General features: G+C 38.4%; 1 pseudogene; it reads left to right on the forward strand.

Moving 5' to 3' along the window:
• Window positions 1–16,165: 16,165 nt before the first annotated feature.
• On the forward strand, window positions 16,166–16,504 carry LOC115512991 (annotated as a pseudogene).
• Window positions 16,505–18,427: the final 1,923 nt, after the last annotated feature.

Below are 18,427 nucleotides of genomic sequence, written 5' to 3' on the forward strand. Positions count from 1 at the left end.
TTAAAGAAAAATATTGTTTCCTTATTTGATTTTCTGCCTGGATGATCTATCCACTGATGTAAGTGGAGTGTTTAAAGTCTCCTACTATTATTGTATTAGTGTCATCTTCTCCCTTATTGTTTATTAATATTTGCTTTATGTATTTAGGTGCTCCAAGGTTGGATGCATGGATATTTACAAGTGTTATATATTGTACTCTAGTTGGATTGATCCCTTTATCATTATATAGTGCTTTTTTGTCTCTTGTTAGTCTTTGTTTTAAAGTGATAATTAATTACAAAATTACACTATTTTGAGTGACAGTTATTTTTAAGCTATAGTTCATACAAAATACAGAGTAAATATTCCATTGATTAAAAAATGGATTCCAGCTGGGGTGCCTAAGTGGCTCAGTTGGTTAAGCATCTGACTCTTGGTTTTGGCTCAGGTCATGATCTCATGGTTTGTGAGATCGAGGCCCTTTGCTGTCAGTGCAGAGCCTGCTTGGGATTCTCTCTCTCTCCCTCTTTCTGACCCTCTCCTACTCATGTTCTCTCTCTGTCTGTCTCTCTCAAAATAAATAAATAAACATTTTAAGGTTTTTTTTTTTTTTTTTGAGAGAGAGAGAGAGAGAGAGAGTGTGTGTGTGTGCAAGCAAGAGAGGTACAGAGAGAAAGGGAGAGAGAGAGAATACCAAGCAGGCTCTGAACTATCAGCGAGGAGCCTGATATGGGGCTCAAACCCACGAACTGTGAGATCGTGATCTGAGTCGAAACCAAGAGTCAGACACTTAACCAACTAAGCCACCCAGCTGCCTCTGAATAAATATATATTTTTTAAAAAAATGGATTCCAGGGGCGCCTGGGTGGCTCAGTCAGTTAAGCGTCCGACTTCGGCTCAGGTCATGATCTCGCAGTTGGTGAGTTCGAGCCCCGCGTCGGGCTCTGTGCTGACAGCTCAGAGCCTGGAGCCTGTTTCAGATTCTGTGTCTCCTTCTCTCTCTGACCCTCCCCCGTTCATGCTCTGTCTCTCTCTGTCTCAAAAATAAATAAACATTAAAAAAAAAATGGATTCCAGCTGAAATATCTCATCCATTGATAACAGCAAAATTAACTGATCTTCAACCTCTATATAGTTAGGGGCTATTTCAGTGTTATTTCCAATCACAGTGAAGTAAAAGGAGCATTTGTCAACAAATAGTCATCAAAGCCACACAAATAGTAAACCCTGAACAAGACAAATAGCTGATATTTGGCATCTAGGTAACTCCCGCAAATTTAAGCAGCAGGCTTAAGCAAAGAGGTTGTAAATATTCATTACTGTATTGAGGATGAATTTCCTGGGTTCTTTATGTCTTTATTACTGCACTTAGTTGCTAGGACCCTTTTCACTTAACAGCCAAAACTTGACTTTCTATGTAAGTTTTTCAATTTATAGATTTCAACTAGTCAATCCAGGGGTTTGACCCTCTCGCTTTCCTTCTCTTCTTCTGGGGATATATATGTTGTACTGACCTCAGAGGCACCTGGCCCCAGGATCTGCTGGGATGCACAATTACGTCTAACCTTTGATTGTCAACTCCTTTCCCTGCTACCCCCGTCTGTATTCATCTCTGTTAACCTCATCCTGACCACAAGGCCCCTCCCATTCTGTCACACCATTCAGCCACTCTGTATTGCCTTGCGGAGCTCAGGAAACAACTGTTGGATGCTCAGTATCCTGGAGGGTGGGTAGGAGCATCTCAGTCATTCTGCCTCAGATGTGTGGTGAGCAGGGGTCTTCTTGAGAGAGATGAAGATCCTCTCTGCTCTTAAGTCTTTACTCTCTTCCTCCAGGAAATTTCCTGTCCTGTCATCTGACTCAGAAGAGTGAATAGGAGATATAATTCCTTTCTTAGGCATCCACCAGCATCCAAATTATAGTCACAGGCACTCAGATTGTCTTCTCTTTCCACCAGTCCTTCTGGTGGACAACTTCATACCTCCTAACTCTTTGGCTTATAGGGTAAACAATTTGCCCTGAATTCTCCAAGCTGTAACTGTTTTAGAATTTTAAAACCCACGTTTCCTCTTTTGAGAAACCTGCCTTTATAATAAAAAGCCTATTGTTTTAGCTTTGATTTTAAAATCCCATTCAGATTTTCTCTAGAGATCTTAAAGTTTTGAAGAAACTGACTGTAAAGTATCAGAGAAAAATAAAAGTCACTTACTTGAAGATGAAAAACAAACAAACAAACAAACAACTCATTCAGAAACTTAGTTGTCTTGTTTGTTCCTGGCTATGTTTACCCTCATCTTGAAACTATGAATGTATTGATTCAGTGGGTGAAGGGGGAGACCTGGTGGTGGGAGAGGAGAACCAAAATGCCTGTGAAGAGAGAAACATTATCTCCAAACTGTATCCCACTACATCCATCAGGAAGTGTTTATTAGTGAACATGTGACAAAAGGTAGTCAGGGGTGATACAAGCCCCCTAGTGGGAACTTGAAAATGTGCAGGACATATTTAGTCATCACAGTGATTTGGAATTTACTGGCATTTGGTGGGTGGAGGGTAGGGATGATAAACAGCATGCAAAGTTCAGGACAGTTCCATACAAAATGCCAATAGTTCCCAACTGAAAAATACCAAAGACATTCTTATTTTCTGTTGGGCTTTTTCAGTCCCTGACCCCATCCATGTTACTATCTAGTACAGCTCCAAAGGCCCTCCTTTTAGGCATCAGGCCCCCCTTGCTTACTTCTCAAGCCTGAATCTTTTCCTCTTCACAGCTCCATGGGACTAGCCTGACTACCCATACAGTCTTTGCATGTCTCCAGCCTGAGCTATTATGGGGAGGAGCTAGGTACTCTATCAGGAGGTATTATTTAGGTGTCCTATCCCTTAACGTCAAGTTCCTCTTCTGTCTTAAAGTACCCATGGAGTGGTTTAAGGATTTGGCTTAGACTTGCTTAGCCACTTTTCTATAGAAGAAATACATACCAGTTCTCTTGCTTCCCATTATTGTTCCTATCATTTCTATCTAAAAGAAAAAGTGTGAAAGATCCTGTATTTTACTGCTGTCACTAACTTTGGGCTAGTCATTGAGCTTTCTTGGCAGCTAAATTTTCTTATTTGCAAAAATGAAGGAATTGGGCTAGATGATCTGAAGGCATTTAAGGTCTGTGCTTTTATGAAAAAATAGCATTTGTTCTGATTCTGGCATATTTCACCTTTCTTCCTTCACTTACGTCCTTTAGTCTTTTTGTTCATAATTTAGAAGTCAGTGGGATCTTTAGCAAAAGAAATGGTAATAATGAAATTAGATTGTCATGCCATTTTGAGGCATGGGTTAGTTAGTTATTTAGCTACATGCAGTAAAAAGAAATACATTCTAAATTATTATTGTTTTCTATAAAGAATTAATCTCCCTTCTGCCCTTGCTTTACTAATACATTTAGGAAATATTTATTAATCATCTATTATGCCAAGAACCCTTCTAGATAGAATAGTGCTGAAAATCTAACAGTGAATAAAAGAAACTCACTGCTTTTATAGAGCTTACATTCTAGATCATCAATTGTCAAGGTGTGGTCTTCAGATCCCTGAATAATACCTCAGAGGGTCCAAAAGGCCAAAAACATTTTCTTAATAATACTAAGGCATTATTTGACTTTCCCAGTGTGTTCACATTTGCATTGATGGTATGAAAACAGTGGTAGGTTAAATTGCAAGTGCCTTGGGGCACCTGGGTGGCTCAGTCAGTTATGCATCCAACTCTTGGTTTCAGCTCAAGTCATGACCTCAAGGTGGTGAGATCAAGCCCTGCATCAGTCTCTGCACTGGGCATGGAGCCTGCTTAAGATCCTCTCTCTCTCCCTCTACCACTTGCTCTCTGTCTCTCTCTAAGAAACAAAACAAAACAAAACAATTGCTCTCTCTCTCTCTCTCTCTCTAAGAAACAAAACAAAACAAACACAAACAAAAAAAAACAGCTAAAATGTGGAAGCAACTCATATGTTTACTGACAGATGAGTGGATAAGCAAAATTATATATATATATATATATATATATATATATATACATATACACACACACACACACACACACACACAGTGGAATAATACTTGGCCTTAAAAAGGAAGGAAATTCTGACATGCTATAACATGGATGAACATGGAGGATATTACACTAAGTAAAATAAGACAGTCACATAAAAACAGTAGAAGAGCAGAGTAAAAGCAGAGCAGAAGATAGGAGAATGGTGGCCTCCAGCAGCTGGGGGGAGAGTTATTGTATAATGGGTATAGAGTTTCATTTTTACAAGGTGAAAAGAGTTACGGGGATAGTTTGAGGTGATGGTTGTACAACACTATGAAAGTATTTAATACCACTGAACTGTAACCTTAAAGATCATTAAGATAGCAAATTTTATGTTATGTGTATTTTAACACAACAAACTCCATATGCACACACTGAGGAAAGGCCATGTAAAAACATAGTGATGAGGTAACCACCTGCAAGCGAGGAAGAGAGCCCTCACTAGAAATTAAACCAGCTAGAACCTTGATCTTGGACTGCTGGCCTCCAGAACTGTCAGAAAATAAACTTCTGTTCTTTAACATCCCTACCATAAATCAATAGCTATTGAGCTCTTACTATATCAGTCCTTTTATTATTCTCATTTTACAGAAGGGGAAAGTGAAGTACAGATTTTCCCAAAGTCCATATTTACTCCTTCTTTGCTTGTCTAGTACATTGGAGAATGTCCCCAGGTTATTGAAAAGTCCTTTGACAGCATTATATATTCATTTGGAAAAAAATGATGCATTGCTTCAATAATGCTGAAGACATACATTTTTAAAATGTTTTAAATTTATTTTTGAGGGAGCATGAGTGGGGTAGAGGCAGAGAGAGAGAGGGACAGAGGATCCAAAGTGGGCTCTGCATTGACAGCAGTGAGCCCCAATGTATGGCATAAGATCATGACCTGAGCCGAAGTCAGATGCTCAACAGACTGAACCACCCAGATGCCCCAATAATACTGAAGACTTTTAAACTGAAGATCACTTGATTATGCTTCTCTAGTCCTACTATTTCACTGGAGTTGGATTTACTAACTGTAGTTATCTCAATATTGTCACATCTCTATAAGTTGTCATTTTTTAAATTTCAATTTTTCTCTGTTTATTTTTTTAAGGTTTTTATTTATTTTTGAGACAGAGAGAGACAGAGCATGAGCAGGGGAGGCGCAGAGAGAGAGGGAGACACAGAATCTGAAGCAGGCTCCAGGCTCTGAGCTGGCAGCACAGAGCCCGATGCGGGGCTCACACTCATGGACTGTGTGATCATGACCTGAGCTGAAGTCGGACACTTAACCAGCTGAGCCACCCAGGCACCCCTTTCTGTTTACTTAATTTTCTGATGATTCATTTTTACTTGGTTATTTTCTTCATTACCAGCAATTTGTTTCCCGATATTCTTTCTATCTTTGTAACAAAACCCTTTTAAATCTCATTTACTCCTATTTCTAGAACTTTAATTATCTCATGCCTGAATTCTTTTAAATTCATCTTGCAACTGATGTCAGACTAATTTCCCAGTATTCCAGAAATGTGAATTCTTTTTTTTTTTTTTTAATTTTTAATTTTTTTTTTTTTTTAATTTTTTTTTTCAATGTTTATTTATTTTTGGGACAGAGAGAGACAGAGCATGAACGGGGGAGGGGCAGAGAGAGAGGGAGACACAGAATCAGAAACAGGCTCCAGGCTCCGAGCCATCAGCCCAGAGCCTGACGCGGGGCTCGAACTCACGGACCGCGAGATCGTGACCTGGCTGAAGTCGGACGCTTAACCGACTGCGCCACCCAGGCGCCCCTGTGAATTCTTTTTTTTAAAAAGTAAATACACACACTATCTTTTTTATTGCCTTCAGAGTCAAGAGAGTTTCCCTTGTATTATACTCTACTTTTCCATGATTTGGACTTGTTTAACACTCTTGATTTTATTTGCCACTGCTACTCAACTTCAACAATAAATAGTTTTCTGTGGGAACAGCTTTCTTTATTCTCTCCAGCAACCATTTTCACCTTTTTGCTTCTGCTTTGCTGGTCTCTTCTCCTGGAAAAAATACCGTTCCTCTTATCTGAGCACATCCTAAATACTACCCATTCTTTAAGACCTGGTTCAAGTCCTATCACCTTCCTTAATGTCTATCCACTCATTCTAGCCATTTAAATGAGCTTACAATGCAATTTTTAGAGGAAGCCACAAGAACTGAGGTGGGAGGATGGGGAAGATGGCAAAATAGGAAGATCCTGACCTTACCTCATTTCATAGACTCACCACAGCTACAATTACATATAACACAACTCACTCTGAAAACCACCTAAAAGACTGGTATAACAGCTCATCTACAGATAAATATATAATGAAAAAGCCACATTGAAAAAGGGTAAGAGGGGCAGAGATGGCGTCAGGATCCATACCTCTAGTCCAGCAGCCCCCAAATGGGAGGGGTATCATAGACGCAGAGGTCCTCCAAGAGGACCAGGGCATCAAGCCCCAAATCAGGCTCCTCACCATCCTGGGTATCTGTACCAGGAAGATAATCCCCCTGGCTTTGACATCTGGCTTTGAAAATCAGTGGGGCTTAATTCCAGGATACCTATAGGAAGCTGAGACTGTATTCCTATTTATTTTAAGTTTATTTATTTATTTTGAGGGGGGTACAGAGAGAGAGGGAGAGAGAGAATCCCAAGCAGGCTCTGCACTGTCAGCGCAGAGCCCAACATGGGGCTCAAACTCACAAACCATGAGATTATGACCTGAGCTGAAATGAAGAGTCAGACGCTTAACCGACTGAGCCACCCAGGTGCCCCTGTATTCCTATTTTTTTAAGTTTATTTATTTATTTTGAGAGAAAGAGTGTGTGAACGTATGCATGTGAGTGGGGGCAGAGAGAGAGGGAGAGGGAGAGGGAGAGGGAGAGAGAGGGAGAGAGAGAGAGAGAGAGGGAGAGAGAGAGAATCCTAAGCAGGCTCATTGCTGTCAGTGCAGAGCCCAATGAGGGACTCGATCCCATGAACTGTGAGATCATGACCTGAGCTGAAATCAAGAGTCAGACTTTTAACCAACTGAACCACCCATGTGCCCCAAGACTCTATTCCTATTAAAGGGTCAGTACACATATCACTTGCTCTGAGACCCAGCACAGAGGCAGAAGTTTGAAAAATGCCTGAGTTATATGTGAAGGAGATGTATGGACTAGTTTTTAGGTTTGCAGTAAAGTGGCAGAAATTTGTATGAAATTTCTCCAGGAATAGAAGTGCTAGTAGGAACTATTTTTATTGCTCTTCTTCAGTCTAGCTGGCCAGACACTTGTGGAAGCCAGTTCTGACACTCTCCATCTACCTTGAGAACACCTCTCCTTTGCCCTGTTGTTCCCCTGTGGTCCAGTCCCTTCCAACCTACTGACTTTGGCAGACTTCCTTCCAAAGCAGCTCCCACCATGCCATACATGGCAGACAGCTTTGGTCAGGACTGGTGTCCCTGGAATGCAACTACTCTCCTGCCATACCCAGCAAATAGCCCTGGCCAGGATAAATGCCCATCCAAAGCACTGACTCCCCTGGGTTGGGGAAGCAGCCCTATCTACCAGCACAAGTGAAGCAGCTGTAGCCAGGCCTCTCAGTCCATCATGCCAGGGGCCAGCCCTGCCCACCAGTGCACCCAGAGTAGACATGACACAGCCACAACCAGAGGCTACACATAGCTCATATAGGGAACACCCCTGGAATGCTGGGTTCTGGTGACCTAGGGGATTGAGCCACTGCACACTACAGGATGCCTTCTACAGAAGGCCACTGCTTTCAAGACCAGGAGGTATTGCTGACCTAATACACAGAAAAAACAGAGCATCAGGCAAAATGATGAGTCAAGGAATATGTTCCAAATGAAAGAACAAGAAAAAAAGCTCAGAAAAACAACAAAATAAAATGGAGATAAGCAATTTATTTGATAAAGAGCTCAAAGAAGTTGTCATAAAAATGCTAACTGGACTTGAGAGAAGAGTAGATGAACTTAGTGAGAATTTCAACAAAGAGATAGAAAACATTAAAAAGAAACAATCAGAGCTGAACAATACAATAACTCAAATGAAAAATACACTAGAGAAAATCAACAGCAGATTAGAGAAGGCAGAAAAATGAATCCACAATCTGGAAAACAGAGTGGTGGAAATCACCCAAGCTGAAGAGCAAAAAGAATAAAGAATTTAAAAATTAAGGTAGATTAAGGGGCTTTTGAGACAATATCAAGCATAATAACATTTATATTAGGGACAGAAAACCTGAAACACTTCACCAAAATATTATTAGAATTAATAAATGCATTCAGTACAGTTGTGGAACACAAAATTAATATCTAAAAATTGGTTGTGTTTCTGTACACCAACAAAGTAGCAGAAAAAGAAATTTAAAAATAGTTCCAAGGGTGCTTGGGTGGCTCAGTCAGTTAAGCATTTGACTCTTGATCTCAGCTCAGGTCTTGATCTCAGGGTCATGAGTTCAAGCTCCACATTGGGCTCCACACTGGGCACAGAGCCTACTTAAATAAAAATAAAAATTAATAATTAAAAAAAGGGAAAAAAATGAAAATCCACTTGTGATCGCATTAAAATGAATAAAATACCTAGCAATAAATTAACCAAAGAGATGAAAAATCTGTACTCTGAAAACTATAAGACAATGAAAAAAATTGAAGACAACAAAAATAAATGGAAAGATATACCATGTTCATGGATTGGAATAATTAATATTGTTAAAATGTCCATACTACCAAAAGCAATCTACAGATTTAATGCAGTCCTTAATCAAATACCAAGAGCATTTTTCACAGAACCAGAACAAAGAATCCTAAAACTTGTATGGAACAACAAAAGACCCTGAATAGCCAAAGCAATTTTGAGAAAGAAGAAGGAAAGCTGGAGGTATCACAACCTAGATTTCAAGATATACTACAAAGCTATACACACAAAGTGTGGTACTTGGCACAAAAACAGACACTCAGATCAATGGAACAGAATAGAGAACCCAGAAATGGACCCACAAATGTATGACCAGCTAATCTTTGACAAAGCAGGAAAGAATATACAATGGAATAAAGACAGTCTCTTCAGTAAATGATGCTGGGAAAACTGGACAGCGACATGCAGAAAAATGAACCTGGACCATTTTCTTACACCATACACAAAAATAAACTCAAAATTGATGAAAGACCTCAATGTAAGACAGGAAGCCATCAAAATCCTCGAGGAGAAAGCAGGCAAAAACTTCTTTGACCTCGGCTGCAGCAACTTCTTACTCAAAATGTCTCTGGAGGCAAGGGAAACCAAAGTAAAAATGAACTATTGGGACCTCATCAAGATATAAAGCTTCTTCACAGCAAAGGAAACAATCAGCAAAAAAGGCAACCGACAGAATGGGAGAAAATATTTGCAAATGACATAGCAGATAAAGGGTTAGTATCTAAAATCTATAAGGAACTTATCAAACTCAACACCCAAAAAACAAAGAATCCAGTGAAGAAATGGGCAAAAGACATGAATAGACACTTCTCCAAAGAAGACATCCAGATGGCCAACCGACACATGAGAAAATGCTTAATGTCGTTCATCATCAGGGAAGTAAAAATTAAAACCACAATGAGATATCACCTCACACCTGTCAGAATGGCTAACATTAACAACTCAGGCAACAACAGATGTTGGCAAGGATGCAGAGAAAGGGGATCTCTTTTGCACTGCTTGTGGGAATGCAAGCTGGTGCAGCCACTCTGGAAACAGCATGGAGGTTCCTCAAAAAGTTAAAAATAGCACCACCCTACAACCCAACAATTGCACTACTAGGTAGTTATCCAAGGGATACAGGTATGGTGTTTCGAAGGGGGCACATACACCCCCATGTTTATAGCAGCACTATCAACAGTAGCCAAAGTATGGAAAGAGCCCAAATGTCCATTGATGGAAGAATGGATAAAGGTGTGGTATATATATATATATATATACAATGGAGTGTTACTCGGCAATTAAAAAGAATGAAATCTTGCCATTTGCAACTATGTGGTATTATGCTAAGCGAAGTAGTTGGAGAAAGACAAATATCATATGATTTCACTCATATGAAGACTTTAAGATACAAAACAGATGGACATAAGGTAGGGGAAGCAAAGATCATATAAAAACAGGGAGAGGGACAAAACATAAAAGACTCTTAAATATAGAGAACAAACCGAGGGTTCCTGGAAGGGCTAAATGGGTAAGGGGCATTAAGGAATCTACTCCTGAAATCATTGTTGCACCATATGCTAACTAACTTGGATATAAATTAAAACAAATAAATTATTAAGAAAGAAAGAAACAAACAAAAAAACCCCAGTGTGGTACTGCCACAAAAATAGACACATAGATCAACAGAACAGAATAGAAAGCCTAGAAATAAACCCGTGCTTATATGGCCAATTAATCTATGACAAAGGAGGCATGAATATATGATGGAGGAAAAGAGAGTTTCTGCAATAAATAGTGCTGGGAAAACTAGACAGCTGCATGCAAAAGAATGAAACTGGACTACTTTCTTATGTCATACATAGAGATAAACTCAAAATGGGTTAAAGACCTAAAGGTGTGACCTGGATCCATACAACTCTTAGAAGAAAACATGGGTAGTAATTTCTTTGACATCAGCCTTAGCAGTATTTTTTTGGATCTGTCTCTTCAGGAAAGGGAAATAAAAGCAAAAATAAACTATTGGGACTGCACCAAAATAAAAAGCTTTTTCTATTATCCAAAGGAAATGAAAACACTAATTTGAGAAGATATATGCATCCCTATGTTTATTGCAGCATTATTTACAATAGCCAAGATATAGGAGTAACCTAGTGTCCATCAATAGATGATTGAGTGAAGAAGTGGTATATATGTACAATGGAATTTTACTCAGCCATAAAAAGGAGTGAAATCTTGCCTTTCCCAACAACACAGAGAGACAGGCAAGGTATTTTGCTAAGTGAAATATATCAGTCAGAGAAAGACAAATATCATGTGATCTCACTTACATGTGGAAATCTAAAAACAAAACAAATGAATAAAAGAGATAACAAAAGAAATTGAAGCAGACTCCTAAATACAGAGAACAAACTGGTGGCTGCCAGAGAATACCTAATTCATTCTATGAGGTCAGCAGTACCCTAATACCAAAACCAAAGACATCACAAGAAAAGAAAATTATAGGCTAATATATCTCATGACACAGAGCAAAAATCTTCAATGAAATATTAACAAATAAAATTCAATAATATGTTAAAAAATTACATGCCAAAACTAAGTGAAATTTACTCCAGGTATGCAAAGCTGATTCAACCTTTGAAAATCAATTCATGTAACCCATCATATCTACAAGTTAAAAAAGAAAATTCACATGATCATATCATAGATGCAGCATCTAACAAAATCTAATACCCAGTCATGATAAAACTCTCACCAAACTAGTAATAAAGGGGGAATTTCCCACCTTTGACTTGATTAAGAAATCCACAAAACACCTAAGGTAATATCATACTTAATAGTGAGAAACTAGAAACTTTCCTGCTAAGATCAGGAACAAGGTAAATATGTCCCCTCTCACTATTCCCTTTCAACCTTGTAATGAAAGACTTAGCTAATGCAATAAGACAAGAAAGGGAAATAAGAGGTATACAGATAAAGAAAGAAGAAATAAAACTGTCTTTGTTCACAGATGGCAGGATTACTTATGTAGAAAATCTGAAAGAATTGACAAAAACAGCTTTCGCAATGAAAAAGCAATTGTAGCAAAGCTACAGGATATAATGTAAATATACAAACAATGAATATATACTAACAGCGAACAAGTAGAATTTGACATTAAAAACATTACCATTTCGGGGTGCCTGGGTGGCTCAGTCAGCTCAGGTCATGATCTCGTGGTTCGTGAGTTCAAGCCCCACGTTGGGCTCTGTGCTGGCAGCTTGGAGCCTGGAGCCTGCTTTGGATTCTGTGTCCCTCTCTCTCTCTGCCCCACCCCTGCTTGTGCTCTCTCTCTTTCAAAAAATGAATAAACATAAAAACAAATTTTTTTAAACATTACCATTTGCATTAACACCCCAAAATGAAATAATTAGGCATAAATTTAACAAAATATGTACAAGATCTGTTTGAAGAAAACTATAAATCTCTGGTGAATGCAATTTAATAACTAATAAATGGAAAGATATTAAATATTTATGGCTAGGAAGACTCAATATTATCAAGATGTCAGTTCTTTACAACTTGATGTATAGATTCAATGCAATCCCAGTAAAAATCCTAGAGAGATATTTTGTGGGTATCAACAAATTGATTGTAAAGTTTAAATGGAGAGTTAATTAAGAGACTTAGAATATCCAATACAATATTGAAGGAGAAAAACAAAGTCAGAAGATTGACATCATCTGACATAAAGACTTGTTATAAAGTGTGGTATTGGCAAAATAACAAATAAATCAATGGAACAGATTAAAGAGCTCCAAATTAGACCCAAGTAAATACAGTCGACTGATCTTTGAAAAAGGAGCAAAAGGCAAGAAAATGGAGCAAAGATAAACTTTTCAACAAACGGTGCTGGAACAACTGGATGTTCACATGTAACAATACAAATCGAAACACAGACTTTATACCCTTCACAAAAATTAACTAAAAACAGATCACAGACTTAGTATAAAATGCAAAACTATAAAACCCCTAGTAAAAACAGGATAAAATCTACATGACCTTGGGTATGGTGATGACTTTTTAGACAGAACACCAAAGATACAATCCATGAAAAAAAGAATTTATAAATTGGACTTCATTAAATTTAAAAACTTCTACTATGAGGGGGTGCCTGGGTGGCTCAGGCGATTGAGCGTCCCACTTCGGCTCAGGTCATGATCTCGCAGTTCATGAGTTCAAGCCCCGCGTTCGGCTCTGTGCTGACAGCTCGGAGCCTGGAGCCTGCTTCCGATTCTGTGTTGCCTCTCTCTGCCCCTTCTCTGCTCATGCTCTGTCTCTCTCTGTCTCTCAAAGATGAATAAATGCTAAACAAAAATTTAAAAACTTCTACTATGCGAAAGACACTATCAAGAGAATGAGAAAAGAAGCCACAGAGTAGGAGAAAATATTTGTAAAAGACATATATGAAAAAGGACTGTTTTCCAAAATATACAAAGAGTTCTTACAACTCAACAATAAGAAAACCAATGACCCAATTAAAAAAAAATGGCAAAAGATATATGAACAGACACCTCAGCAAAAGAGATATACCAGATGTCAAATAAGCATATGAAAAGATGCTCCTCATCATATGTCAAAAGGGAATTTCAAATTAAAACAGCAATGAAATACCACTGCACATTTATTAGAACAGCCAAAATTCAAAATGCTTACAATACCAAATGTTGGTGAAGATGTGGAGCAACAGGAATTTCATTCATTGCTGCAGGGGATGAGAAATGGTACAGTCACTTCGGAAGACTGGAGGCTGCTTAAAAACCAAACATGGTCTTAACATAAAATCTAGCAATCATGTTCTTTGGTACTTATCCAAAGGAGTTGAAAACCTATGTTCACACAAAAATTTGCATTCAGATGTTTATATCAGCTTTATTTGTAATTGCCAAAACTTGATGTCCTTTAGTAGGTGAACAGATAAACTGTGGTACATCCAGAAAATAGAATATTGTTCAGCTCTAAAAACAAATGAGTTATCAAGTCATGAAAAGATATAGAGGAACCTTTTATATATATGAGTAAGTGAAAGAAGTTAATCTGAAAAGGCTACATACTATGATTCCAACTATATGGCATTCCGGAAAAGGCAAAACTATGGAGACAGTAAAAAGACAAGTGGTTACCAGAGGTCAGAGGGGAAAGAAGGGATGAACAGGCAGAGCACAGAAATTTTTTAGGGTGGGGCACCTGGCTGCATCAGTCAGTGGAGCATGCAACTCTTGATCTCAGCATTGTGAGTTGGAGCTCTACACTGGGTGTAGAGATTACTTAAAACTTTTTAAAAAAAAAATTTTTTTTAGGGCAGTGAAGCTATTCTGTATGATATTATAATGGAAGATATATGTCATTAAACATATGTCAAAAGTCATAGAATGTACAACACCAGGAATGAACCTTAATGTAAATACAGACTTTGGGTGATAATGATTATATTAACTCTCCATTCCCTAGGATTTGTTGATATTATCATTTATTGTAGTTGTTATTTTTTGTTTAGTGACTTTCTTTTCTAATTTTTTTTAAATTTTATTTTTAAGTAATCTCTACACCCAACACTCATACTTACAACCCAGAGATCAAGAGTTGCATGCCCTATCAACTGAATTAGCCAGGCACCTGTTTAGTGACTTTTCTGAACTAATTCTGCAGTCTGTTCTTTGTTGTATGTAGCCCCTGAAGTATCTGTTATGGTAGCTTAGTGGTCACCTAATGATTGGCCACAGATTTTCTTAAATACTTGGAACCAAAAGATATCCCAGTCTTTGGAGAGAACCTATGTATATTTGTTGTGGCATGCATTCAACATTCACCAGTCACTTTACAACTCTGCCTTAGCCATCACTTCCTTCTTTCTTAGAACCTCAAAGTCAGGAGGGAGTGAGTTTAGGGCTTTCTTGAATCTTTCCTGAGCATCCACACTTCCCCGAGCATGCATTTAGCCTTTTAGATTTTCAGCTTTGTAAGCTAACAGGACACTCATAGCCCAGCCTTTCTGATTAATCTATTATTTACCCCAGCTATTATCTATCACAGCAGGAGCAGCAACCTAAGACATTATACTGTAAATGTTTTCAATAAATGCCCTGTGGGAAGGAGCTTTAGCTTGAGGCTAGTTTGGAGTTAAGCAAAATAAAGACAAGCCTATATTTGAGGGAGCCAACGGTTTAGAACAAATACAGTTGACCCTTGAACAACATGGGGGTTAGGGATGGTGAACCCCTCCATCTCCTCCTGTTGGGAATCCAGTTATAACTTTTGATTCCCCCAAAACGTAACTACTAATAGCCTACTACTGTTGACCATAAGCCTTACCAGTAACATAAACAGTCAATTAACCCATATTTTGTATATGTATTATATACTATATTCTTACAACAAAGTAAGCAAAAAAAAAAAATTAAGAAAATCATAATGAAGGGGTGCCTGAGTGGCTCAGTTGGTTGAGCGTCTGACTTCAGCTGAGGTCATGATCTGTGGTTCTTGAGTTCAAGACCTGCATCAGGCTTGCTGCTGTCAGCCTGTCAGTGCAGAGCCCCCTTTGGATCCTCTGTCCCCACCACCACTCTGCCCCTCTCCTGCTCACACTGTCTTTCTCAAAAAATAAATAGAACTTAAAAAAAGAAAAAATCATAATGAGAATACATTTATACTGTACTGTATTTATTGAAAAAAAAAGGTGCATGTAAGTGGTCCCATGCAGTTCAAGCCTATATTGTTCAAGGGTGAACGGCAATGAATTACAATTCTTTGCTTATGAGGTATGTTTTGCTCCCTCTGGTATCAGGAATGCAGACTGTTATTTTTACAGCTACCACTGATCTGAGGAGCAAGGGATGGGGCTGGCATAGGTTAAAACACCATAAATTTTATAGTTCTTTAATAAAAAAACAGCCATTTCTCCTGAGTATTTGACAAGTTGCTACAGGCCTTTCGCTAATTTCCAAAATTACAAAAAAGTTGATTCTGACATTTTTGCCCATTTTTCATTTCCTTTATGGGAGGGGGTGAAATTTGGAGTATACTACTGTGCTATTTTCACTGATATCACCTCAGGTCATTTTTAACCCCGATAGTAGCTAGTCAAGGGCTAAACACAACGTGGGTGACTAATACATCTTTTAGATCTTTTTGAGATTTAACTGATCAGAAAGTTCAGTTTTGTGTCCAGAAGTCAGTTCTTTATAGAATTTCTATCTTTCAGCATCTTGAAAAATCCAAGTTTATGGTGGCTGTGCAGTAAGTACTTGTCCAAAAATAGGCAGTACAGGTGTTCTAGGCAAGATCAGATCCTGATAATTTCACCTCTAAGATGATCTTCAATTTTCAGATTCTTAAATTCTAAATAGTTAACTTACTTTCTATGCCGATAGTGCTCTTACAAACATGGTGAACATTCCTAAAACCTGCGGACTTTCTGCAAGAAGTGTGGCAAGTACCAACCTTACAAGAAAGTACAAGGAAAGCAAATATTCTCTTTATGCCCAGGGAAAGTGGCATTATGACAGGAAGCAGAGTGGCTTTGGTGGGCAGACTAAGCTGATTTTCCAGAAAAAGTCTAAAACTACAAAGAAGATTGTGCTGAGGCTTGAATGTGTTGAGCCCAACTACAGGTCTAAGAGAATGCTGGTTATGAAGAGATGCAAACATTTTGAACTGGGAGGAGATAAGAAGAGAAAGGGCCAAATGATTCAGTTCGAGGCCTCATATTTTGTTACATTATGAAGACAATAAAATCTTGAGGTTATGTTAAAAAATAGTGAATGCAAATTCTCAGAAATGATTTACACCAACCCAAGTCAGTAAAAAAACCCCTTAATTTATAAATCATAGTATCAATTTGTTATTTCATAATACAAACTATTTCTGGCAAGATAACCAACATCAGTCCATTTTTTTTGGGCGGGGGGGGGGAGGCACAGTTTCCCAGTATATTAGTGCCCTTGGAAGAAACCAGGACAAAGAATTGCTTGGTGAGCATAGTGTAGAATAATGTAGTTGGGTGTTCTTGTAAAATATTTCTTCTAGACAGGGTATCAGAAAGAACTTCCATCCCTAACTCTGATCCTCATTTGTGAAATGTTAATTACAGTACCTGCCTAAAAGTATTTGTGTTAGGATTAATGAAATTACACACATCCATGAACCATGATATCACTACAAATGACAAAAACCAATTGCATTTTACCTTAGACAAAAAGAAAAACGTCATAATTTACAGAATCCAAGGAATGGATGGACAACCAAACCATAGAAAGAGCAGAGATGCCATAACTTTCTCCCCATCCTTGTTTAACTTTATTCTGCGTGTCAACTCTGTTCCCTGCCACTACAGCCTGGTTTTCTTCACTTGTTGAAGAATATGGTCACTGACAACTCCTCCTACGCACTACATTTTATAATGTGGCTACTGGAGATTCTTTTTTAAAATTTTTTTCTCAATTCTTGTTAGAAAGTAGAAGGGTTCTGTTTGAATTAGTTATATGCTCAACTCTGACGAAATCAATTGTGGTCAAAAAACTGGGAATATGTAGGAACATGGGCATTTTCCCACAAAAGCCACAATGTTTAAGCCGACAGAGGAATAATGTGGCCAATTGTATTAACTTATTTGCTCCTCCCTTTCCATGTATATGTATATGTGACTTGAAGTATCCCTTTCCTTGTTAAGAGTATATATCCCCAATCCATCAAGGTTGAGCTTAGTCATATGATATCTTCTAGGCAATGAAGTGAAAGGACAGGACATTCCACACACTTGTGCAGAAGCTTTAAGAAGTATTGTGATTTTGGGGCGCCTGGGTGGCTCAGTCGGTTGAGCGTCCAACTTCGGCTCAGGTCATGATCTCGTAGTTTGTGAGTTCGAGCCCTGCGTCGGGTTCTGTGCAGACAGCTGAGAGCCTGAAGCCTGCTTCAGATTCTGTGTCTCTCCATCTCTCGGCCCCTCCCCTGTTCATGCTCTGTGTCTCTGTCTCTCAAAAATAAATAAATGTTAAAAAAATTAAAAAAAAAAGAAGTATTGTGATTTTAGGGGTGCCTGGCTGGCTCAGTCATAAGGGTGTGTGACTCTTGGTCTCAGAGTCATGATTTCAAGCCCTACCTTGGGCCTTGAGATTAAACAAACAAACAAGCAAACAAACTTAAAAAAAAAAAAAAAAGAAGAGGCATTGTGATTTAGTAGCAGCTTTCCCCCATCCCTGCCATGAGAATGGGCATGTCTTCTTCAGCCTGGAATCAGGATGAGACAAGACACGATGCACAGCAGAGTCTTCTAAAAGCCTGAAGCAACACTGTAGGCAACTTATGATCTATATGTAATATAAGCAAGGAGGTACTTTGTTTTGTAAACCACAACTCCCAGTTGTTATATAGCATAACTCAGTGAAAGTTGACAAGTATAAGCAGTTCCCAGAAAAAGAGAGGGGAGATGCTGGCTGGTGAAATATTAAATCACTTAAACATTAAGTTACTTAATGCATTCAATAGACTTCCCTGGAGAAACACCAATAAATTCCAACTTTCCAACTCTCACTTTCAGTAAGTTACAAAAACTCCTCATAAAGATGAATTATAATATAGCTTCCTGCTACTATCTGAAAGCAGAATGTTCCTATGAAAGCTGTGTAAGCTGAAATGGCATAAACTGAA

The sequence above is a fragment of the Lynx canadensis genome, chromosome B1 (genome assembly GCF_007474595.2).
Source record: "Lynx canadensis isolate LIC74 chromosome B1, mLynCan4.pri.v2, whole genome shotgun sequence".
NCBI classification, from domain to species: Eukaryota; Metazoa; Chordata; class Mammalia; order Carnivora; family Felidae; genus Lynx; species Lynx canadensis.